The 25008-nt window shown below is 39.2% G+C and overlaps 1 protein-coding gene across 1 annotated transcript in view; it reads right to left on the bottom strand.

The window, feature by feature from the left end:
- LOC103586802 (inactive heparanase-2) overlaps positions 1–25008 on the bottom strand; it is a gene marked incomplete at its 3' end in the record, with an annotated part of 226462 nt that overhangs the window by 157664 nt on the left and 43790 nt on the right. The gene's annotated exons all lie outside the window — the stretch shown is intronic.

Genomic DNA, 25008 nt, shown 5'->3' with positions numbered 1-25008 from the left:
TGAGATCAAGTTTGAAAAGTATTGCTTGCAAAGATAACCTGGGATGAGAGAGTGGAATATGTTACCAGAAATTGAAGATTGGGGATCCCTTTGTATAGCTGCATGACTTTCGCAGATGCTATCAGGTATGTTTTGCCCCTGGAAATCAGAGTTTTGAGGGTGGTAAATATAACGATGGTTCCATAAGATCCTAGGTTCCAGTTACCTGTGAGGTTGCCATGTTCTGTAAATCCTAAAATCCAAATTTCCAAATGAATATAATCAACAGTTTACGTAATTGGACCAATACAATCACTGCACAGTGTAAGCCTGAAAGTCAAACATCCACATTGAGGTAATACAGCTCTCCAAGGGATCGAATGACACCGGAGACAAATGTATCAAGTTGTTGTGGCAACTGATCCAAAGTGTGGTCCAGCTGTTCTCAGTCTGTTTTCCCAACATCAGAGGCTATTCACTCAAAGCAAACCGTAAAAATACCTCCTTGCTCATAAAAAGACATTCCCTGTCTCGCACACCAGATTGTTCATCTCCTCAGGCCATGGTCTGCCTTTTCCATTCTCTCTCTTCTTCTGCTCATCAGGGGAAGATTTTGAGAGAATCCTGCCAACACTTACCCTTGGGTTCCCTAATTCAGCAGAAAGGCAGGTTACCACAGAAAAGCAAGGGAGCATGTGACTCGTCCACCCACAGCCACACATAAGCTCAATTATCATCTTCTCGTCCGTCTTCTTCGGACCAGGCATTTACACTCAGCCTGTCTGGGCAAATGCCTTCAAAATGTACTCAAATGGGAGCTGATTTCTTTTACTTTTTCTATAGATTATGAAATATGCCTATTAAAAATAACTTGTGAGCGGGCCGGCCTGGTGGCGCACTGGATAGTACGCCGCTTGGGAAGCGCGGCGGCGCTCCGCCCGAGGGTTCGGATCCCACATACAGACCGGTTCCCGCTCACTGGCTGAGCGAGGCACAGGAGCAACACCGAGGGTTGCGATCCCGTTGACGGTCCCCGGTCCGGTACGGGGGCAACACTGAGGGTTGCGATCCGTTGCCGGACACGGAAAAAGACAAAAGACAAAAAATAAATAAATAAATAAATAAATAAATAAAATAACTTGTGAGGGAAATAGTATAGAGGAAAGAGCATGGACTTGCTTTGTGAATAGACCTCAGTTAAGTCCGGGATCATCGTTCACTAGTTGTGAGTACTTAGACAAGTTACATGCTCTTTTAGAAGCTTACTTCATCTGAGAGAGATGGTGTTAATGATATTTGGCTTGTTAGGGGAGTACTTGTCAGATTTTAATGAGCACATGAAACACCTGGGTATCTTATTAAAATGCAGATTCTGACTCAGAAGGTCTGGGGTGGGCCCTAAGAGTCTCCCTTTCCAGTAACTCCCAGGTGATGCTGATACTGCTGGTCTGGAACACACTTCAGTACCAAGGTAATGGGGTCATTCAAGGATTTAGCATGGAAGCTACAACAATACTTGGCACATGGAAGGCTTTCAGTTAATAAGTTCTTACCTTTCATTGTCATCATCCTCACCTCCATACAGTACATTACACAAAACACTAGCTGTGCATGAAAGAGCTTCTATTCCTGAGGATTTGCACTTTGAGACAGTAAAACAGAATTCTAAACATAATATCTCCCATTCTTTTCTTCAAAAATGGAAAAAGTGGAAAGGAAAGATGGTTAGATTAGTTCGGAATACTGAAAAGTTCTCCACTGAAGGTGGCTATGCTTTTAACAGTAGCAGCCTTTCAGATAAAAACCACTGAGAGCTTGATAAAAGTAACTGAAGACATAGGAACAATAGTCATATCTTCCATTTAGCTTCGAAAACATTATTGATGTAACATGGTTTACATGTTTTCCATGGCTCTTGGACAAGAAAGGAAGTTATTCAGAGATAATATATTTTCTCACCTTAAAGTATTGTATATATGGAAGAAAATAACTTTAAAAAGGCAACATTACATGAATGTGCTATGTGGATTATTTTAAAAGATTCTATATCTTGCTACAGCAATAGCTATGCTAATTGTATGGCTAAGCATTTCATAAATAAAGCCAAAATGTTTCATTATTTTAGTTATACTAAGTTTTCCATTTGTATCGTCAGGGCCAGGGCTCACAGACCCTTCAAACCTGTTGTACAGACTGGGTCACAAACCCCTCACATGCCAGGCTGGGCTACCAGACCCCTCACATGGCGGCTAGGTCACCAGACCCCTCGCACACAGGTCCACGCTAGGTAATTGGGAAAGATTCCGGGAGCCGTTGGCAGATGACACGAGCTCAGGAGCAGCAGCAGTGGTAGTGGCCTCCCAGAGAGTCCCAGGGCCCTGGCAGCAACAGCCTCCAGCAGCAGGGGCAGCCTCCCTGTGGACCCCTGTGGAGTCTTCTGGGGGGGGCAGGGGGCCTGTGGATCAGAGCTACTCGTCCTTTATACTTAGGTCCATAACCCAGGACACCTGGGTACAAATGTGCAATTACATTAGACAATAACCAAGGAGCAACTGGATGCATGTGCATATTTACATCAAATGTTCAGCAAGATTCTGAACATCTGAGGGTCACTGACCATTTACCTTTAATTTTCCCTACACCTTACAACAGATTGAACATTTAGAAATGTGATTTCTACAATAACAATAATAATTAATAATCATAACCAAAACTTATTAAACACAATTACAAGTATTATACTAAATGATTTATATGCATCATCTCATTTTTTCTCACAACAACCCTGTGTAGTGGGAACTATTTTGACACCTAAGACCTCTTCCATCTTGCAGCCTTCAACCTAGCTGCTCCCTCTGCCTGGAACATTCTTCCCCAGGGTATCTGCTTAGCTAACTCCCTTACCTCTTTTACATCTTTGCTCAAATATCACCTAAAAGTTCAGTGTTAATACTGCAATTTGCCCTCCTTCCTCCAGCACTTCCTGTATTCAACTTTTGACCTAATATACTATATAATTAACTTACATTTATTGTTTATTGTCTTCCTGCCCAACCTATCCTGCACAGAAAACATAAGAAAATGGTCAGGCTGCTCAGATGTTCAGAATCTTGCTGAGCATTTGATGTAAATATGCACGTGCACCCAGGTGGTTCCTTGGCTATTGTCTGATGTAGATGTGTGTGGGCTCCCAGGTGTCCCGGTTATGGACCTAAGTATAAAGGATGAGTGGCTCTGATCCACAGCTCTGATCCCCAGGATGCCCTGGGGGTGGGGGGCATGGGGAGGTCACTGCTGCTGCCGAAGAAGCTGAGGTCATGTCGTCTGCCAATGGCTCCTGGGATCTTTCCCAATTAGCTATCATGAACCTGCATGTGAGGAGTCTGGTGGCCCAGTCTATTGGCATCATAGGTAGGATGCCAACCAGGTAAAGAAGCAGAAAGCCCCTTGGCAGGGAGAGGAAATGTGGCTACACTTGGGTATGTGGTGCCCGGTGGCCGCTTTACTGTTGAACGGGGTCTGGCTGTTGCTCACCGTACTGTAAGCCAACATGGACCAGAAACCCCATGAAGCGGCACAGTTTTGAGATTTGCAGCAGAAAGCAGACAGGCTGGAAACGCGAGTACATGCCCTAGAGGCTGAAGTACAGAAAGAGATCACTCCTGCTTCCAACACCAGGGATGATGACAAACCCGATGGTGAGTTGTGGGAGACTGTGCGTCTTCTGGAACAACCCGTTGCTCATCAGAAAGTGAAGCATGAGCAGCCTATGGGCCTGGGCAGACCAGCAGGCAACCTACAGGTGACTCAATTCACTACCTATGTTCCATATACCCAGATCGAATTGATTGGCTTGGGGAGACAGTAAAGCGGCAGAAACAGGGAGAACCCCTGGCTGTTGCAGTTATGGGACCTAGGGGTGGATGGTGTGATGTGCTCTGGAGATGACATAAATGCATGCCACATTCGTCTGAAGGCAGATGGCTTGCCAGGTGTCACTTAAACCCAAGAAGGCTTGGAGGGTTCTGCATAAACCTAATGGCTCACCAGGTGCCATATAAACCCGGGAAAAGAGTGCCTCATGCAGATGGACAGATGACCCGAGGTCAGGTGCCCTTGAAGAATTTCAAGCATGTTTTCACCTGGTGAAAAGGTGGAAAAGTTAGCTTCTGTTACTGTACGCCTGTCTCTGTGGCAGCAGTTACAGGATATCCGCAGAGATGCGCAGGGGTAGGGCAGCCACTCCTTGATGGACTGGGTGAATGCAGCCGTCTTAACTGCGTGGATGAACACTGGAGAACTGCCTGGGACTGTGAGTGAATGGCGAGCGTTTGCCAACTGATTTAAGTAATTCAGGAGTTAGGGAGCCGGCAGCTAGATGCTAACAGCCAGGACAGTGGACGAAAGGCCCTGAGGGCATCTCAGAAGCTTGGAGGAGCACCCCTCCCATCACAGAACCTGAGGCCTAGGAGAACTGAGTTTTTCTGAAGGGCAGACCTGGGGCGCCACTGCCCGCGGGAACCTGCTCCCTGAATCACAGCCACTCTGGCTGGAGCATTCCTGCCTCAGATGGCCCCAAGTGTGATTCGTGCAGCAGCTTGAGAGCACAAGCTGGAAAACTTGGAGGCATCCATCCACATCATATTAAGATTGCAGACTGGCAGAACATGAGAGCAGTGGAGGTGTGGCAGCCTCCATCCAGATTTCAGAAGATGTATGAAAAAGCCGGGGTACTCCGGCAGAGACCTGCTATAGCGATGGAGCCGCTGAGGAAATCTATGGAGCAATGTGGAGCAGAAGAAAACTGAGATTGGGGCCCCACAGAGAGCCCCCACTGGGGAAATGTCTAGTGGAGCCAGGATGGTGGTGCTGCTGCCAGTAGCCCAGAACCGTGGGGCTGCTGGCAATGTGCAAGGACAGCCTGGAAAAGCCACAGGCACCAGGGCAGCTCAATGGGCTGCACCTGGCAGAGCTGTAGGAGCAAGCTGCCCAATGTTTTTGGGACCCAGATGCCCCATTGTGCTTAATGTTTGCCCCGTTTGGGTTTCGGATTTGTTTGGGGCCTGTTTTTCCTTTCTTGTCTATTCCTCCCTTCTGGAATGGGAATGTGTACCCAATGTCTGTCCCACCACTATATTTTGGAAGTAGATAAATTTATTTTTGATTGTTATGGGTACATAGCTGAAAGGAGTTTCGCCTTTAGTCTCAGATGAGACCTTAGACTTTTCAGTTGGTGTTGCAACAAGCTGAAGACTTTTGGGACTGGGATGGAATGTGTAATATGTGAATGCAAGGGCCAGTTATCCTTGCTAAGGGAACATTGCAGAAGATTCTGAATATGTAGACTGTACAGTGAGGTACCCTGAAGGGGTGGGTATTAGGGAAAACATAGGAAAATGGTAAGGGCCCCTCAAATGTTCAGAATCTTGCTGAGCATTTGATGTAAATATGCACGTGCACCCTGGTGTTCCTTGGTTATTGTCTAATGTAATTGCGCATGTGCACCCAGGTGTCCCAGGTTATCGGACTTAAGAATAAAGGACGAGTGGCTCTGATCCACAGTGCCACCCACTGGATCTTCTGTAATCCACTGCCGCAGAAGCTGAGGACTGAGCTCATGTCATCTGCCAATGGCTCCCAGGATCTTTCCCAATTACCTAGAACGTGGACCTGCATGTGAGGGGTCTGGTGAACCAGCCAGGCATGTGAGGGGTCTGGTGACCCAGTCTGTACAACAGGTTTGAAGGTTCTGTGGGCCCTAACCCCTAGCCCTAGCAACACAATTGGAAAACTGTGAAAATTGGAAATTGGCTTTATTGTGAATTGCCTAGCTTTACATCTGGTGACCCAGTCTGTACAACAGGTTTGAAGGTTCTGTGGGCCCTAACCCCTAGCCCAACACAATTGGAAAACTGTGAAAATTGGAAATTGGCTTTATTGTGAATTGCCTAGCTTTACAATTGGCTACGTTGGCAGGAGTCCAACAATAACCCCAACCAGACAATTAGTGTAGCTATTGCTATAACCTGACGTATCCCTAGAATGTAAGCTCTTCAAGGGCATGGATTTTTGTCTGTTTTTTTCACTGACCTATCGCAAGCACCTGGACCAGTGCCTAGCACACAGTGGATGCTCAAAAAATATTTAATGAATGAATACCTGTTTTACAGATGGAAAAGCTGAGATTCAGTGCATGAAATGACTTGTCCAAGATAAGTGTGAGTCAGGATACAAAATCAGACAGTCTTACTCCAGATTAGTGCAATACTTGTTTAACAGAGGAATAAAGAAAGTGGGGGTCAGAAATTTCTCAGTCTAAGCTGGTACCAAGAACCTTTGATTTTCCATGAAGTTGCAGGATGAATAGATTTAATCAATCAGTACCTATCACCCGGGCTCCAGAGTGATTGAGACAAGGACAATTGGGACCTGCCACAAAGATAGAAAGGGTGATATGGGGATTTCAAGCATAGTAAGTCTAAAAGCAGCCCTTTTAATATCCATACATTTAACAGATGCCCCTGTTATAATGTATATAATGTGCTTGGAGAGCTTTAATGTATAGCAGGTGTTATTAGCTATGTGCAAGGCTCTAGACCTGTGTTTCTCAAACTTTCCCTCCTTAGGCAGAGGAGATGCCTATGGACAGAGCTGGATGTTCAAACTCTTTCAGAACATTCATGCAGTCTTATGGACCTCCACCCTTTTCATCCTTAAATAAAATCCAGAAGGATGCAACTTTACCCCATGGTTTTGAATACTTTCTGGCCCAACATCTAAGTCTCCACAAAATACTGTCCTTTTGGGGGGAAGTACAGCCCCACACACTCCTGGAAAGAATCATTCCAATTTTTTAAGGCCACTATACTACTCAGTGAACCAGAAGAAATCAATCAGCTCATGAGGGAGGATCCTTCTCCTTTGGCTAGCTGAACACCTGCAGTGAACTAACAAGGCAAGAATCTGGAGGGGGAGAAAGAGCTAAAAGGATTAGACATTTGGGGGAGAGAGAGTCTGGAGAAGAGGGTTCATGTGGGACACTGTCTAATGATTGAGGGGGTCACTATGAGGAAATCCTCTAGAGATCTGGGCCATAAGTCTCCACATTTATGTCCAGAACTTAGGTCCAAGGAAGTTAAAGTGCAAAGATTAATTTTTCACTCCCCTGTGTGGTTTTTGGATTTTATTCCAAGGAATCTGGAGATAATACAAGATTGAGCCGCCTTTGGGATTTTCTGTATGTGTGTATACTCTGAAATGAGAAGGTAGTAGCTTACCCTCTCTCACCCACATCAACAGCACACACGTGAGATAGCTTCTCTGGGACTATGCAGCCTCCAGAGTTATGTTGAGAGGAAAGCTACAAACACCCCTTCGGCCAATGACAAAGAGCCCACTGCCTGTGTCACAGGTATTGTTATAACTAATTTACAAAGTCATTGAGGCTCAATGAGGTGCCAAGCAACTTGCCCAAGATCACAGATAGTAGGTGCTAAGACTTGAACTCAAGTCGGTTATACAGCAAAACCCATGCTCTAGGTCACTTCTGTAAGAAACTTTAAAGCTTGATCCCCAAAATGCTCAATCAAAATAGCATACATACATATACACATGGAAAGATGTATGTATAGTCTTCTCTCTCTTAGAACAAAGAACTCTTTGATATTTTTTAACATGCTTTTAGAAAGTTGTCTCTTTCTCTTCCTCATTTTTTTTTTTTTTTTTTGCAGCCCTTCCCTCCCTGTCCTTTCCTTTTAAATCTGCAGCAGACACTTGTCTAGGCATAACTTTCTCTGGGGCTCACAAGAGTTTTCCTCCTACTGTGGTCCTTACTTCCTTCAAAAGAAAGAGAATAAGCATGGCTTTCAGAAGTGGTCACTAGAGGGATAAACTAGAAGCCTACTAAGCTCCCCAGGGGAAAGGATCTTTTCTCTTTTTGCTCCCTTCTCTGTCAATAACATTTAGCACAGTGCCTGCACATAGTATGTTCTTAATAAATATCTCTTGACTGAATTAATAAATAGAACATAACAGGGTTACCCCACAGATCCACCTAGTTTCTTCCTTTGGCTGAAAAGGCCATAAGCAAAAGCCCATAGGCAAAAGCATCTGCAGAGTGCTATAAAAATGCTCAGTAATAGGGCCGGCCCCGTGGCTCACTTGGAAGAGTGCACTGCTGATAGCACCAAGGCTGTGGGTTCGGATCCTATATAGGGATGGCTGGTGCATTCACTGGCTGAGCGTGGTGCAGATGACACCAAGCCAAGGGTTACGATCCCCTTACTGGTTGGAAAAAAAGTGCTCAGTAATAGTTTGTGCTAAACACCTGTATATTCTATAGTGAGACACTTTCATAAATACAGACTGCGAGGGATCATAGAAAGACAGAAGGAAATTCATTTTGTGAGGACTCCATATACTGTGTGTATTGGGCCAAGTGCTTTTCATATATTACCTCCTTTAGTATCCACAGTAGTTTTGTGAGGTGGGCATTACCCCCACTTTATAGATAGGAAAACTGAGCTCTGAAGGATTTACTTTCTCCCCAAGACCACAAATCAGCTAAGGGTCAGAAGAATTCTGTCTAGGCCTATTAGACTTCAAAGTCCTTGTTTTATCTATCAAACTATAATGTATAGCTCTGCAGGTTCATCACTTCCAAAACACCATTTTAAATAAGTTTTAACATTCCTGTGAATTACTTTGTTAAATCTTTTTTCAACTTTTTTTTCTAAATAGAATCTACATTTTGTTAGCATTTTCTCTCTCTAAAATTGCTTATCTATGTGATGGATTTCTTTAGCTTTTCCTTTTAAGCAAAATCTTTGCTTAAGAAGTCATTCTAATATCCCATTACCCCTGGAAACTTTCACGAATTTATAATAGATGCTATTATCAGAGTAATTTTGCTTGCATTTACTTATACTATGGGCAAACTCATAGTTGCTCTTGCAACGACTTTTTAAAAAGTGTTCATTTTAAATGTAGCTAAAAATCTAAATTATAAAATTGATCTCTTTAAGCCTAAAGCTATAGTATACCCACCATATTTTGTTTTTCTGCAAAAGCAGAAGTGAAGAATAATGTAAGTGCAGACTAAGACCAGAAAAGAGAAAAGAGCTGACTTTTATGTAAGAGAAAAACTTACTAAAAATTAGATGACTTGAAGCTATGGCTTTGACTGCGAGGGGCAGGAATTTTATAAAGGCCATTTGCCAGGACAATGTTTCTTACGTCTTTTTCCCCATTCACATGTCAGAATGGAAGCTACTGAAGAAAGCTTTAGGCCAAAAAATATGGTGATGAATGTTTTCTTAGAAGTCAGTTCCAAGCAGTGGTCTTCTATGGTAGCAGTTCTCAAGCTTTAAATCACATCGGAATCACCTGGAGGGCTTGTTAAAAGGGAAGGTTGTATCCCATCTCCAAAGTTTCTGATTCAGTAGGTCTGGGATGGGGCCTTAAATCTGCATTTGTAGCAAGTTCTCAGGTGACACTGATGCTGCTGGTCTAGAAACTACACTATAATTGTGTTCTGTGGAGTTTAAGTACCCAGGGGTTACATGCTGAATCAGGAGGCTCCAGGGAAGTACTCAGTCCACACTAAATGTCAGAATCACCTAATGAAGTTTTTAAAAATGCTGAAATCTGGCCCATACACACTTTTTTTTCTTCTTTTTATCCTTCTGGTCTATGGTGGGGCCTAGGCATTAGGAACACCTGGGTTTGGCAAATTTGGTAAATATTAAAAATGGATTTCATATTTTTTGAAAATTAACATTTTAAGTTTGTCTTATTAAAACACTCCTAGAGAGAGAGAGAGAGAAAAAAAAACAGTAGGATTTCAGGCTAAATATGATGGTTTAAATACGGACACTTGCTAAATCAAAAAAAAAAAAAACAGTAGGATTTCAGGCTAAATATGATGGTTTAAATACGGACACTTGCTAAATCTCCCTCCTAAAACTCTATTAAAACAATAGTAACAGAAGCAAAAAAAACCCAAAAAACAAAAACAAACAAAAACACAAAAGACACTAGCTCGTGAGGTCTAAGAGAATACGGCAAGAAAAAAACAACAATAAAAGTACTGATACTAGAAAACAGAAGGGAGAGTGGTAACTGACTTAGCTAACCAGAGAAAGCTGAATCCTACACCTGTGGTGAGGAATGCATAAAAGCAAACTGATTCCTGCTGCAAGTCTCAAACTCCACAGAGTACACTCAAAGTGTGGTTTCTAGACCAGCAGCATCAGTGTCACCTGAGAACTTGCTACAAATGCAGATTTAAGGCCCCATCCCAGACCTACTAAATCAGAAGATGGGAATGGAGATGGGGAGCAACAGTCTGTTGTAACAAGCCCTCCAGGTGATTCTAATGTGTTTTAAAGCTTGAGAACCCCAGAAAATCTCAGGATCTAAAAATACCTACCAGGAACCTTTGAGAATAAGGGGATGGGTGGATGGAATGAAACAGGAGAATTGAGAAGCAATTAGAGACTCAGATCCTCATACTTTCTACATCAGCAGTTCTCCGGGTATGGTCTAGGGACTCTTTGGGGTTCCCAAGACCCCTTTAGGAGTCCTGGAGTTCAAAAGTATTTTCATAACAATACTAAGACATTATTTGCCTCTTTCTCTCTCACTCACAAGTGTACAGTGGCATTTTCTAGAGTCTATATGACATGTGACAATGTAATTGCTCTGACAATCTGAATGTATATTGTATAGTCTTGTTTTCTGGACTATCCTATATGTATGTTTTCAAAGATCAACTTAGTTCTCAATACTTTCTACAATGTTCTTACAAGTTATCTTCTATTATACCTGTTATAACCTGTGTAACCTCATAATCATCCAATAAATTATTTTAAAATTTTAATGTTTTTCTTGGAAATGATAGCTACATGGAAATAATAACTTTATCTTGTTCGCAATAGCATTTTAATATTATTTTGAGAAGTAATTTTTGAATTTAGAAAAGCATTTTAGAGGGTAATACTGTACTGCACTGACTGAAAAACTACACAGATTAGCTAAGGGATTAATAGAGCCTTGTACAGATGACATTGCTGAATGCCCATTTGATGGAAAGTCAGTAAAAGAAATCATACCAGTGACAGTTCCAAACAATACAGTAGAGCTTGTTAATTATTTAGGTGCAAATGTGAAGACAAAATTAATATCTTGTTAATCAAAGTGTACTTTTGTCTTACAAATGGGTAAATCTACAAACAAAGCTTTTTTCTTACATCTATTCAGTATCAGTACCAACTAATCATGGATGAAGATCTTTTATGTGAGTGCTTGCCAGTAAAAACAAGTGATAATAAAGTATATAGTGTTAAATCATTTAACTCTCATAATTTGACATTTGATGGTCTAAAGAAGCAGTGGGTAAAGCTGCTTACCACAAATCAAGTCAGGAGTATCAAACTGTAGTGGTCATTGTCACAGGATTACAATAAAACAAAAATGTCAGTTCCACTTAATCTCCTTGATAAAGTAATAAAAATTAATTTTATTAAATTTCAACCTTTTAGTGCACATTAAAAAAAAAGATTCTGTATAACTCAATGGGAAATACACTACTTTGCTTAATAGCACAGTATGATTGTTGTCTTGAGGGCAAACACTTGTATGATTGAGTCACAAACTGAATTGGTCTTTTTTTTAACATAACAACATTTTTACTTGAAAAAACAATTGACAGACAAATTATGTTTATGTAGACTTGAGTATTTGGAAGACATTTTGTCAAAAACAAACAAAGAGAGCTTGTCACATCAAGGAAAACATCTGACAGAACTTGTTGCTGATTACAACATTTGAACTGCTAAGTGAAAATTAACATTGTAGAGGGCCGAGCCCGTGGCGCACTCAGGAGAGTGCGGTGCTGGGAGTGCAGCGGCGCTCCCGCTGCGGGTTTGGATCCTATATAGGGATGGCCGGTGCACTCACTGGCTGAGTGCAGTGCGGCCGGTCTCAAAAAGGACCAAAAAAAAAAAAAATTAACATTGTAGAAAATTTGTATTCGCCACCATGAGCTTGTTAGCTTCTCAAAACTTAAAGAGGTCTGATTAGGTAAGTGGTGATATTAATGAATGTGATTTTTTTGATATTTTATAATAAAATGTGTCAACTATATAACTGTTCTGTATAACTCATAACTCAGTTATGTAATATTTTCCAAATGATCAATTTATAATGTAACAAAATCATGCAAAATAGAAAGGATCTATTCAAAGTACATTCATATGGTTTCTCATTCCACATTGTAGTTAACCTTTAATTCACTTGCTGAATATTGTAGTATCTGAGAAGAATAGACACAATTATTTGGAAAAGGATATTTAAAAACTCCTCCCTTGTCCAGGTACATCTCTCTATGAGGCCAAATTTTCTTCATATTTTTAAACCAAAACAATATATTTCTATAGAATGCAGAAAATATATGTGAATCTATATACCTTCAATTAAGTCAGATACTAAGGAGATTTGCAAGAATATAAGATAATACCACTCTTCTAATTATTCTGGTTTTGAAAAATATAGTCACTTTTTATAAAAATGTTACTTACATTAAAATGTAATGGGCTTGTTATTTTTAAATAAATAATTTTAAAATTTGTTTTAATTCTAATATAGTATCTATAAATATGAACCACATAAACAAAAGTGATTTGGAGTCCTCAATACTTTCCAGGAGTGAAAAGGGCCCTGAGACAAAAAGGTTACAGAACCACTGATAGTATCTATAAATATGAACCACATAAACAAAAGTGATTAGGAGTCCTCAATACTTTCCAGGAGTGAAAAGGGCCCTGAGACAAAAAGGTTACAGAACCACTACCCTACATAGTTAGGAAACTGCCTCATTTCCAAGAAAGCACAGCACAAGAGTTGAGCTAGAGTCAGGGGCACCAAGCACAGTTAAGGTGGGGGGCAATCACATGAAAATTAGAGGATTAAGTGAAAGGCAACATTCTAAACAATGAGATATCCAGTTCCTTCCCTCAGATGGGAGCATGCTAGCAGATTTATACCTCTAAGTTAAAAGAATAAAGAATTCTTCTCTGTAACAACAGAGCTGCCCAAGAGAAAAGACCAACAGATATAGACAGTTAGGGGTCCCATAATGATCTAACCAGATCACCCTACAGACACTCATTAGTTAAGAAGAAATGACCATGAACAAAACAGTCCAATCAGCTTTTTATGCCTCTCTCTTAAATAAGAGTAGAGATTCAAGGACCTTCGGACATTTGAAGAAAAGCTTTAATATGAAAGCCAGAAACTAATAAAACAAATGGGGAGAGGAGGTGAAGGACATAGAAGAAACACCACCAATGCAGGGGCCATAAAAATACTACTGGAAAAAGAAAGAAAGGGGCTGGATGGAGAAAAGGAAGAAAAGAAAAAAGAAAAAGAAGAGGAAAGAAAAAAAATAAACAAGGCTAAAACTGATATTCTCAGATAAAATATATTGCATCCAGAAACAAGGAAAGAAGCAATAAAAAGGGCATTTTGAGAAATAAAAAAGAGCTTTTGGAAATTATGAATATTATAGCAGAAATGTAAATTTCAACAGAAAATTTAGAAGGGTAAGGAGATTTATCAGAAAACAGAAGGTGAAATAAAGGAGAGAATAATTTAAAAATTACAGTACTGTTTGAGGAATTCCAATATCTGACTAATAAAAGTTCCAAAGAAGGAGGGAGGGAGGGAGGCAGGGAGGTAAGGAAGGAAGGAAGGAAGGAAGGAAGGAAGGAAGGAAGGAAGGAAGGAAGGAAGGAAGATGTTATTAAAGAAAAAAAAATCAGGAAAATTTCCCTAAACTGAAGGGCATGAATTTCAGATTAAGAGGATCTACCACATACCTACACAATGAAAAGAACCACATAAAGAATCACTAAAGAGAGAAGATCTTAAAAGTATCAAGAGAGAAAAAAGCAGAGCACATAAAAGGATTGGAAATTTTAAACGGCACTGGATTTCTCAATAGTTACAAGGAACGCTAGAATAAAATGGAGGACAAGTGTCAAAATCTGAGGGAAATCTATGCATATCCAAAATATAAATCAAACTCTAATACAAGGTCTCAACATGTTTACTTTTCATTTATCTTTTCTCAGGAAATTCCTAGAAGAAATGTTCCACCAAAATGAGAGAGTAAGCCTCAAAAAAGGGCATGGATCCAACAAATAAGAGAGTCAAAAGGAATCCCCAGGATGATGACGAAGGGCAATCCCAGGACAACAGCTGTTCAGGAACACAGAGATCACCCTGTCCAGATGGGAACAGAAGTAATGTCCAAGGAGAAGATGAAATCCATGGTTACCTGAGATGTCTGAGTACAGAGAGGAGATTCACTGCTCTGGCACAGATTTTAGGAATGAATTAGGGATAGATTAATAGGAAACTAAGCAAATGAAAAAAAAAAGACAGTTATGAACTCTAGGAGAAACGAAAAGTAGTGAAAGAAACTAATCATAGCACACCACATTGTCTGCTGAACATCATATTTACATACTAGTAAAAAATGTAAACATCGAATTCTAATCTAGCCAATACTTCAGGTACAAAATATTGGAGAATGGGAAGAGGTAAATACGTTTGAGTGTATGAGGGGTTAGAGAGGTATGAGAGCTAAACTCTCATCTCCATCGTAGGAAATTAATAGATACTTGAATTGGAAAAAAGTCAAGAAATAGCAGCATCAGGCTTATTTAGAAACATGGAAACAAATGTTAGAAGAGGCTAAAACTGTGAAGGTTGCTTCTAGAGTGGGGAAATAGGACTTGGAAAGGATAAAGCTGAGCACTGATGATTTTTCACTATAAACAAAAATGCATTACATACTTATTACAAAAAAATTGGAAAGTACAGAAAAGTAAAAAGAAAAAAATAGTCTCTGTGCTCCCTAATCCAAGGATTAACACTATTAACCTATTAGTGCCTTTTCTTTGGGTTTATATTTATGTTCATTTTTTTTATATTGTTGAAGTATAACATATATTTTACATTTTACTTTAATCATTTAACAAAAACATTTTGCCATTTATGTTTTCCATAAATATTTTCACAGCAATATATTATTTCATAATAGATAACATTACTTGTTTAGATGTAATAGTTTAGGCTTTTCCCCAATATTTTATTAAGAAAAATTTCAAACTTAGAGGCAAGTGGAAAGAATTGTACAGTAAATAACATATATCCAACATCTAGGACCTACAATGAACATTTTTTTTAATTGAAACATAGTTGATTGTACATATCTGTGGGCCACAGCATTGAATATCAATACCTGTGTGCAATATGTGATGCTCAAATCAGGATAACTAATATATTCAACATCATACAATGTAATCATTTTTTGTGGCCCTTTACCAATTCCTCCCTTACCCACCACCCTCCTTTCCTACAGTTCTGTTCTCTCCTTTTGAAAATTCAATGTATAATTTTGATTGTTGTATCTTTCATTCTTTATTTATTTGTTTATTTATTTATTGTTTTTAGCTCCCACTTATGAATGAGGACACAGTTACTTCTCTTTCTGTGTCTGGCTTGTTTCATGTAACATAATTTTCTCTAAGTTCATCCACATTGTGCAAATGTCAGTATTTCATTCTTTTTGATGGCAGAGTAGTATTCCATTGTGTAAATATAGCATGTTTTCCTTATGCAGTAGTCCAATGATGAACATTTAGGTTGGTTCCAACTCTTGGCTATTGTATACAGAGCTGCAATAAACATGGGCGTGCAATTATCCCTTCATCATGATGATTTCCATTCCTTTGGGTATATACCCAAGTAATTGCTGAATCATATGGCAATCTATCTGTAGTTGTTTGAGGAACCTCCATACCATTTTTAATGTCTACACAATTTTCAGTCCCACCAACAGTGTGGGAAGGTTCCCTTTTCTCCACATCCTCACCAGCATTTGTTATTCTCTGTGGTTTTTACTATAGCTAGCTTAACTGGGATGAGGTGATATCTTAATATGGTTTTGATTTGCATTTCCATGATGATTAGAGATGTTGAGCATTTCTTTATGTGTCTATTGGCCATTTGTATACTTTCCTTTGAGAAATCCCTATGCAGCTCCTTTGGCCATTTTTAAATCTGGTTACTAGTTTTTTCACTGTTGTTTGAGTTCCTTGTACATTCTGGATATTAATCCTTTGTTGGATATAGTTTGCAAATGTTTTCTACCATTCAATAGGTTGTCTTTTTACTCTGTTAATTGTTTCTTTTGCTGTACAGAAACTTTTTAGTTTGATATAATACCATATGTTTATTTTGTCTTTTGTTGCCTATGCTTTTGGGGTCTTATCCATAAAGTCTTTGCCCAGTCCTACATCCTGAAGTGTTTCCCCCATGTTTTCTTTTAGGAGTTTTATAGTTTCAGGTCCTATATTTAGGTCTTTAATCCATTTTGAGTTGATTTTGGTATATGGTGGAAGGTGCAGTTCTAGTTTCATTCTTCTACATATGGATATCCAGTTTTCCCAGCATCCTTTATTGAAGAAGCAATCTTTTTCCCAATGTACATTCTTGGTGCCTTTGTTGAAGCTCAGTTGGCTGTAAGTATGTGGGTTGATTTCTGCATTCTCTATTTTATTCCATTGGTCTGAGTGTCTTTTTTTATGGCAGCACCACACTGTTTTGGTTAATATAGCTTTGCAGTATAATTTGAAGTCAGGTAATGTAATGCCTAATGTAAAGTCAGGTAATGTAATGGCTTTGTTTTATTTCTTTTTTGCTCAAGATTGCTTTGGCTATTTGGGGCCTTTTGTTGTTCCATATGAATGTTAGGATTGTTTTTCTATTTCTGTGAAGAATGTCCTTGGTATTTTGATGGGGAATGCATTGAATTTGTAGATTGCTTTGCGAAGTATGGACATTTTTGCAATGTTAATTCTTCCAATCCATGAGCATGGAATGTCTTTCCATCTTCTGTGTCCTCTTTTGTTTCTTTTAACAGTGATTCATAGTTCTCATTGTAGTGATCTTTCATCTTCTTGGGTAAATTTATTCCTAGGTATTTTATATTTTTGGTGATTATTGTGAATGGGCTAGCTTTCTTGATTTCTTTTCTGCTAGCTTGTTGTTGGAGTATAAGAATGCTACTGATTTTTGCATGTTAATTTTGTATCCTGCAACTTTGCTAAAATTGTTTATCAACTATAAGAGGTTTTTTTAGAGTCTTTAGGCTTTTCTATATATATGATCATGTCATCTGCAAACAGGGATAGTTTGACCTTGTCTTTTCCAGTGCGGATGCCCTTTCTTTCTTTTTCTTGCTGATTGCTCTGGCTAGTACTTCCAATAATATGTTAAAAAGGAGTGGTGAGGGTGGGCCTCCTTGTCTTCTTCCTGTCCTTGTCTTCTTCCCTTTCAGGATGATATTGGCAGTGGGTTTGTCTTATATAGCTTTTATTGTTGAAATATTTTCCATCTATACCTAATTTTCTGAAAGTCTTTGTCATGAAATGATGTTGAATCTTGTCAAATGCTTTTCTGTGTCAATTGATATAATCATATGGTTTTTGTTCCTGATTTGGTTCATATGTGCTGTACTATATTTATTAGCTTGCATATGTCGAACCATCCTTGCATCCCTGGGATGAATCCCACTTGATTGTGGTGTATAATTTTTTTAATGTGTTGGTATATTCTATTTGTTAATATTTTACTGAGGATTTTGTGTCTATGTTCATCAAAGATATTGGCTTACAGTTTTATTTTCTTTCTTTTTCTTTTTGTATCTTTGTCTGGTTTTGGCATCAGGATGATGCTGGCCTCATGGAATGAGTTAGGGAGAAGGGACTCTGTTTCAAGTTTTTTGGAATAGTTTGAAGAGAATTGGTATTAATTCCTCTTTAAAGGTTTGGTAAAATCTAGCAGTAATGCCATTCAGTCCTGTGCTTTTCTTTATTGGAAGACTGCTAATTACTGCTTCAATTTTGTTACTTTCTATTGTCTGTTCAGGTTTTCTATTCCTTTTTGGTTCAGTCTTGGTAGTTTGTATGTATCCAGAAATTTATCCATTTCCTCTAGGTTTTCAATTTGTTGGCATATATAAGTCCCTAATGATTCTTTATATGTCTGTGGTATCAGTTGTAATGTTCCCTTTTTCATTTCTAATTTTTGTTATTTGGGTCTTCTCTCTTCTTTTTATAGTTAGCCTAACTAATAATTTGTCTATTCTGTTTATCTTCTCAAAAAAACAACTTTTTGTTTCATTAATCTTTTGTATCATTTTTTGGGTTTCCATTTCATTTAGTTCTGCTCTGATCTTAAGTATTTCTTTCTGTCTACTAATTTTGGGATTAGATTATTGCTGTTTTTTAGTTCTTTGAAGCTGCAGCATTAGGCTGTTTATTTGAAATCTTTCTATTCTTTTGCTGTAAGCATTTATTGTAATAAACTTCCCTCTTAGTACTGCTTTTGCAGTATCCCACAGGTTTTGGTATGATGTGTCTTTGTGTTCATTAGCTTCAAGAAATATTTTTATTTCCTGTTTAATTTCTTTTTGGACCCATAGATCATTCAGAAGCATGTTATTTAATTTCAATATATTTGTATAGTTTCCAGAGTTTCACTTGTTATTGACTTTTAGTTTTAATCCATGTGGTCTGAAAATGTACTTGACATGATTTCAATTTTTAAAAATGTGTCGAGACTTGTTTTGTGACCTAACATGTAGTCTATCCTGGAGAATGTTCCATGTGCTCAAGAGAAGAATGTATATTCTGTGGTTATTGGATGAAATGTTCTGTAAATATCTGCCAAGTCCACTTGGTCTAAAGTGTGTCTTAAATCCTGTGTTTCTCTGTTGATTTGTTGTCTGGATGATCCATCCAGTGTTCAGAGACAGGAGTTCAAGTCCCCAACTATTATCATATTTGGGTCTGTCTCTTTCTTTAGGTCTAATAGCATTTGCTTTATATATCTGGGTGCTCCAATGTTGGGTGCATATATATTTATGATTGTTATATCTTCTTGCTAAATAGATCTCTTTATCATTATATAGTGGCTTTCTTTGCCTCTTCTTATGGTTTTTAGTTTAAAGTCTATTTTATCTGATATAAGGGTAGCTACTACTCCTCAGTTTTGATTTCCATTTGCGTGGAAAATTTTTCTATCCCTTCACTATTAGTCTGTGTGTGTCTTTACAGGTGAGGTGAGTCTATCGTTGAGCATATAGGTGAGTATATAGTTGGGTCTATCTTTTTAATCCAATCAGCCAGTCTGTGTCTTTTGTGTGAGAAATTTAATCCATTTACATTTAGGGTTATTATTGAAAGATACTGTTTTACTCCTGGTATTTTTCAATTTTCATTTGGATGCTTTAAATATTTCTTGTTTCTTTCATGCCCTTTTATTGGTTGTCTTCAGTGTTCATCGGCTTTTTGAGGTGGTATGATACAGTTTCTTTCTCTATTTCATTTGCATTTTTTTTCCTACCAATGGGTTTTGTTCTTCCTTGTGTATTCCTGGTAGTGATTATCATGTTTTCGATTCTAGATGCAGGACTCCCTCAAGGATTTCTTGTAGGTCTGGCTGTGTGGTGATGAACTCCTGCAGTTTTTATTTGCCTGGGAAATACACTATTTCTCCCTCATTTCTGAAGGATAGCCTTGCTCAATGTAGTATTTTTGGCTGGCTTTTTTTTTTTTTTTTAAAGCATTTTATATATATCATCCCATTCTCTTCTGGCCTATTGAATTCCTGTAGAGAAGTCTGCTGTTACTCTGATGGGGACTCCCTTACAGATGATTTGATGATTTCCTCTTGCTGCTTTCAGTATTTTCTATTTGCCTTTGAGTTTTTCCAGTATCTCTGAGAGGACCTTTTTGGACTGAATCTTCTGGGATCTTTGAGCCTCCTGAATCTAAAGTTGCAGAAAACCTGGGAAGTTTTCTGCTATTATTTTGTTGAATGTGTTCTCAATGCCTTTTCCTTTCTCCTCCTCTTCTGGAACACACATGATTTAGATGTTTCTGTGCTTATGGTTATCTGCTCTCTATCTCTTAGATTCTTTTCATTTCGTAAAACTCTTTTTTCTTTTCTTTTCTTTTTTTTTTTTTATCTGCCTGAGTTATTTCAAAAAGACTATCTTCAGGATCAGAAATTCTTCCTTCTGCTTGCTCTAACCTGCTGCTTAAGCTCTCAGTTGTGTTTCTTATTTTGTTAAGTGACTCCTGTTCCATGAGTTCTGCTACATTCTTTTTTAAAGTATTAATCTCTTTGGAAATTTCCTCCTTCATATCCTGGATAGTTCTGCTTAGTTCACTGGGTTGTCTAACTGTCTTCTTGGATCTCATTGAGTTTCCTTAAGATTTTTACTTGGAATTAGTTTTTAGTCATTTCAAGGGTTTCCTGCTCTATGGGTTCTGGTTCTTAAGAGTTATTGTATTCCTTTGATGGACTCATATTTTCTTGTTTTTCATATGTCTAGTATCTCTACATTGGTGTCTGGTCATCTGGTAGAGTAGTTGCTTCTTCCATTACTCTAGGGTCGGCTTTGAGGAAAGAGACTCCTGTAAATGTGTTTTATATTTACCACTGAGGAGGGTATTTTAGTATTGGTTCCAAGTAGATGCAGTAGTGTAGTCTCCATGTGGGTATTTCAGCTGTAATCAACGTTGGAGTTGTGTTGTGAGGGCCTCTGTGGCCTAGGCACTGGAGCTCTTAGTTTTTCCTTGCTGAGGTTATTGACACTGCCTTGGGTCATCAAGGATATGGGTGAGATCTTAAATTCTTGGGAGAAGCACCTGGGTGCCCTTTCACTCTTTGGTTGGGGTGGGTGACAGTGGACAGGCTTGTTGGCACTCTGGCTAGCATCCTGTCACCCTGATAGGTGCACTGGACATTTTCTTCCTTACTCTGGCTACCCTGGGTTTCTGCCTTCCCCAGGAGTTCTGCACATGTCTCTCCCTGGGTCAAGGCAGTCATATGGTCTGCCCACAAAGCTCCCATGCCCTATGGTACACCACCAAGGCAGGCAGCATAATTCACCTTGTGGGTTGGGCCACTGGATTGTGGGTCAATGCTCACTCACCTTCCTTGGACTCTGCTGATGACTCTCCTTGTGTTCAGTGCAGTCACGTGGTTGGTGGTGGTCCACATGCATAGCAGCAGTGGCTGCTGTGGCTACTCCTGTGGTAACAGGTCACTGCTCTTGCAGCAGTGGTGGCTGTGGCAATAGCTTTGGCAGGCTGCCCACGTGGCAGAGGTGGCTCCAATGGTGGTGGGCTGCTCACATGATGATGGTAGCTTCCTAGCAGCACCAGTGGTGGTGCCAACTATAACAATGGCAGTTGTAGTACCTGCCTGCTTGGCTGTGGTGTCTGCAGTGGCCACCCATGTAGCTACGGTTTCCACATTGGCAGTGGGACAGCATTACCTCATGGCAGCAGCAGAAGCATCAGCGGCTACAACTGCCTCCCTCACATCTGTGGTGTCCTTGGTGGCAGCGGGTTACCTCATGTGACTGCAGCAGTGCCAATGGCTGCAACTGCCTCCCTCATGTCTGCAGTGTCTTTAGTGGCAGCAGGGTTATGTCAGGTGGTGGGACTGGTGCTGGCAGTTGCAGCCACCTCCCTGACATCTCTGGTGTCTGTGGCTGCAGCAACGGGCCACCTGCAGGACTGCTGCTCTATAGGGAGCTGCTCTACAATGCATGACAGTTATGGGACCAGACAATGGTTCCAGTGACTGTGGCAGTGGTGGCAGTAGGCTTGTTTTGATCTTCTGTGAGATGAATGTACCCTGAGCACCTCTAGTTGCTATCTTTCAGGAAGTCATAAACATTTTACTATACTTGTTTTATCACACATCTATCAGTCCATCTATCCCTCTATCCATTCATTGATCCATTGTATGTTTTGAGGCATTTCAAAGTAAGTTGCAGACTTTGCTACCCTTCATTATAAACACATCATCTTTCATACAATTATTTAAAGTTCAATATCTGTTTATGGTTCTTTTTCCTTAGTACATTTTATACATAATAAGCTGCACAAATCTTAAGCAAATTATTTGATGAATTTTACAAATGAATATACCTGTTAACCCAAATCCTTATCAAGATATAGAACACTGTAATCACCCCAGAAAATTCCCTCATGCCCCTTTCCCTCTCAATCCATATCCCTACCTCCCACACCCACAGAGGCAGTCAATGTTCTGATTTTTAGAATCTATCCTAGAACTTCATATAATTGGAATAACACAACTCCACTATACTTGTAATTAGAACTTTATCTCCCTAACTTTTGCTGGGTTTTCTACATGCATTGGTGGGCACAACCAATAATTAAGTCATATATCTTGATCCTCAAAATACAGCAGGTCCATGAGAATGAGCTTCCAAATCAAAATAGTCTAACTACAGAGACCTGTTTATTCATGACTTCAGACTCTGAGTTCTGGTTATTCAAGCTCCAAGCTCAACATCCCAGTATTGAATTAATTCTACCTACCATCTACATATTCATATAGTGACAAATGACAAATTCTATGATGTTAGTTCTTTTTTTCCTGACAATGAACTCTTGATTTCCCTTACATTATTAAGAAATCTTCACCTCAGCATTTCTCAGGGTTGGACAAACATGGCATTTGGCTTTAATTTTCACTGAGTTCTCCTGGCCAGAATTTCCTGGGATTCTTTCATGACTACTTCAAGTCTGGACTGAAAACCCTGGAAGGGATAAATGGTAAATTCCAGGTGCTACTTCTTGTCCCCAAATGAGTGCTGATCCTGGAGCCAACAGAAACAATCCCTTGCCTGCTTTGAGGGTATTTTTGGAGTAGTTGCAAACATGATATTTATCTTGAGACATGACCAATATTTTTAAAGTAGTCAATAAAAAATGTATTTATTAAAAATGTATTTCTCCATTATTAAAAAATACTGTGCTCACTTCATCTCATTTGTTCCAGAGAGAGTGTTTGAATAGTAAAGAAGAAAAGCTTTCTCTGATCCCTCCCTGTCAGCCATATATTCTTAGGCAATAATTTTCTTACACTGATCCTATCATCTCTCCCTACAAATCCTGTAAGTTCCTCAAGCTTCAGCCTTTATGTCACATTATCCAGATAACCTTTGGTGAGGACACTGAACAGGATTTCAGTAAAGGGACATTGTTTTGTTATCAAAGCAGTAATAGATAAGACAATAGCCCTTGGAGTGAGACAGATCCAATTTCAAGTGCAAAATTTGCCACTTTCTGTATAATCTTTGGATTTTCTACATCTTCCTCGAAAATAGTCTCTACCTCATTTGGTTGTTGTGAGAATCAGATATGGTAAAGCATATAAAGTTTGAGAAAAGTTCCTGGCACATTATTATTATTATTATCATTGTTGCTTCTGTTGCTATTTTCCCCCATAGTAAATGCCTACTAAACAATTGTCTGCGTAAGTACTTGGTGAGTTGAATAAGTGCCACTCTGTGGAAGAGAAAAACAAACAAATCACAAAAACGAATATTGAGAAAAAATATTGTAAGTTATTATAAGTGTTATGAAAAAAAACAGAGCTAAGAAAAAATGAAATGAGGGACATGATTTGGACAGGATCATAGGGAAGGCCTCTCTGAGGAGATTATATGAAAGGTGAGACATAAAAGATGAGAAGGAGCCAGCCACACAAAGAGTGGGGAGAACAGCATTTCAGGCAGAAGGAATAGAATATTCAAAGATCCTGAGGTAAATATGCACAGGAACCTTCAAAGAACTAAAAGACCATAAGCACGTTGGGATAGAACGAGTAAGGGCAGAGTGGCACTGGGTGAGATCAGAAGGTACCAGAGGCCAATCACATAAGGCCAGAGTAGAGAGCTTGGCTTTTGGTCTAACACAAAGGGAAGACATGGTGGGGTTTTAAGCAAGGGAATGACAAGATACTCAGACTGATTCAATCCATGACTCACAAAAACAAATTGAAGAGGGATAGGAATTTCTTAAAATATTTGGAACTTGTTTAGAGAAACTATGAGTATATGTGTAGGCTAAAATATTTCCCATTATGATTGAAGTTATTGATTGCCAACAAACCAAAAACTCTTTTGGGATATTTAATAAAGACTTCATCCACTTCTTTCTTTCACACTTGTCATGAATCTGCAATGGATAGTGTGACCCACTTAAAACACAGGATAGACAGGAATACATGTGCAAGGCAGGAAGACTTAGAGTAATTGAGAAGGATGGCAGTAGTCAATGGCTATGAGGGTCCAGAATGGAAGCACAGATGTCTCAGCTGTGAGCACCACATTAGATGAGAGACAATTTTGGAAGATTTCTTACAGAGATAAAGGGCAAAATTCCAGTATAAAATTGGCGAGACATTGTGACATGCTGCACATTCTGGCACAAATGCCTTAAGGAGACTTAAAATATTTAAATTTATATATCAGATAAATATCTTTAGAAGTCGAGCTACCCTTTGGCTAACAAATCTTTGCCATTGTGAGCTTTCTCCTGGAATGCTGGGGTTTATCCCCTCTCTTGAAGCTGCTTCATTCTCTTGATATTCTTTTTTTTTTTTACACCTGCTTCATATTAGTGATTCACTTGGCACTAATTAAAACCACTGCTATTAATATAATGAAGTGTTTCTTTTTTCACATGATATATTGAGCAATTAAAACTATTTCCTCCCAAGAAAATTTATTCCCAAAGGAAAAGCCTATGGGGAAATGGTGGCATGCTTAGATCCCTACTACCTACTTGCTGATGACAGATTAATTTAAAATTGTACATAATAGCTGACCTCTCTAAAATGTACTGGTGGGTTTTTTTGTTTTTTTTTTTTTGGGGGGGGTTGTTTTGTTTCATTTTGTTTTTTCTTGAAAACAGCAAAATAAAACAAAATCATGCTACTATGACCCAGCATGTGCCATAAGAACAGTTTTGGAGTTAGTTTAAAACTTTTTCTCGAAGGATGAAAGATAGCTTGTTAAATGTCAGCTATGAACTTGGTGACAACTAATTATCTTTCATTTCATAG

This window comes from Galeopterus variegatus, unplaced genomic scaffold (assembly GCF_000696425.1).
Source record: "Galeopterus variegatus unplaced genomic scaffold, G_variegatus-3.0.2 Scaffold378, whole genome shotgun sequence".
Lineage (NCBI taxonomy): Eukaryota > Metazoa > Chordata > Mammalia > Dermoptera > Cynocephalidae > Galeopterus > Galeopterus variegatus.
The sequence above is the reverse complement of the archived record's forward strand: the minus strand, read 5'-3'. Positions and strand labels throughout refer to the sequence as shown.